General features: G+C 51.7%; 1 non-coding gene across 1 annotated transcript; it reads left to right on the top strand.

Moving 5' to 3' along the window:
• The first annotated feature begins 747 nt into the window (after positions 1–747).
• Positions 748–819, top strand: TRNAE-UUC. Its single transcript has one exon. It is a non-coding gene; the product is annotated as a tRNA-Glu (tRNA).
• Positions 820–1,695: the final 876 nt, after the last annotated feature.

Genomic DNA, 1,695 nt, shown 5'->3' on the forward strand with positions numbered 1-1,695 from the left:
CCCATGTGTGTCGTTCCCCTCTATGTGTCCATGTGTTCTCATCATTTAGCTCCCACTTGTAAGCGAGAACATGCGGTGTTTGGTTTTCTGTTCCCTGCATCAGTTTGCTGAGGCTCCAGAACTCCAGCTCCAACCACGTGCCTGCAAAGGGCAGGCTCTCTGCACAAGATCGTAAAGTCAGCCGTTTCGGAAGGCCTTTTGCTCCAAAACATGTCCTATGAGTTATTCGGGGTTTCATCCATTCGGGCTTGGTTCACGACATTAGAATTAATCTCAATGCAACATTTCAGTTAAAACGGCCTGACAGGCAGAGTGGGGTCTAACGGCAGGCGCGGCTCGGCGCCCGGACCAGGCCCGCGCGGCTCAGTTCTTCAGCCCCTCTGTGTTCACCCCTCAAACCCTGCTCTTTCCAAATCGCACGGAGGAGCTTTCTGGAAACTGAGGCCGGGCTGCAGGCTCCTAAGGACCGGGGCCTGAGGAGGTCTGGGGTGGCCTCCGCGAACCGGGGTGCGACGGGTTGGGGGCCTCCGCGCAGAGCGCCGCTGAAGAAACCGGCGGTACCGGGAGCCACAGCGCCAAACCCCGCCTCCGCCTTTCGAGGAGCCCGGCGCCGTCAGCGACGGGTCAGCGCAGAGAGCCCGCGCAGGCGCAGACAGGGCTTTGTTGTCGGAAGCGGGGCGGAAGGCGGAAGGCAAGGGCAGGCAGAAATGATTCAATTGGTTTCGAATTCAGCATTTGACCGTCGGCTCCCACATGGTCTAGCGGTTAGGATTCCTGGTTTTCACCCAGGCGGCCCGGGTTCGACTCCCGGTGTGGGAACGTGAGACCTTTTTTAACTTTTTTTTTCTTTCGGTGGAACATAGTGAAACTCGTAAATGTATAAGCCTTAGCAAGAAGCTTAAAAACAGGACAGTGAAAAGCGACATAATCCTTAAGGGTGTGTGGAGACCTGAAAACTCTCCTCGTAGTTCACAAACGCCCCCCAAAACGGGCTGTGTAATCAGCATTGCTGTGTTTGCATACCAAATTTTCACAACAAATAATGATAATATTTAGGTGTCAAATCTTACAAAGGAATTCTTACGTTCTAGGCAATTCACTCTTCTCTATGCCCTCAGTGAGTGTTTCCAGCCTGCAGATAGCGAGATGGTGAACAGGATGGAGGGACAAGAAGGAGCATGGAAGATCCAGCCACAGGAGCCTCCCTCTGAAGTTGTTTGAGGACTGAGAAGGGAGGGGAGGTGCTTCCTGAAGCAGGAGTCACTAGGGCTGGGATATAAACAAGTGAGAGGTCTGCAAGTAGAAATATAGCTTCAGTAGAGGTTTGCACAGGGATGTAGAGGGCAAGGACAGACACCAGATCCCATTCACCAAAACAGCTTTCACAGAAGTCGGGGAAACTGAGGCACGGGATCAGCCTCTGGATAGAATCACACATGTGGCTACGTTGAGGTCAACACTCGTAGCAAATACACATTTTCAGAGGTGGAAAGCTCTTGAAACTTTCTTGGCTTCTAAGTCATTTCCCGAATGGGATTAAAATGTTGCTTTCCGTGCTTAGGCCTGCATTCTCTTAACCATAATATAAGCCTGAGTGAGTAGTGGAAAGCCGACCGCTTCCAGAATAGTCAGGGCCATCTCCTTCGAAAGTTATATTGTTTGAAACAATCCTTGTGCCATTCACTTGGACTAACC

Source organism: Rhinopithecus roxellana, chromosome 5 (assembly GCF_007565055.1).
Source record: "Rhinopithecus roxellana isolate Shanxi Qingling chromosome 5, ASM756505v1, whole genome shotgun sequence".
Lineage (NCBI taxonomy): Eukaryota > Metazoa > Chordata > Mammalia > Primates > Cercopithecidae > Rhinopithecus > Rhinopithecus roxellana.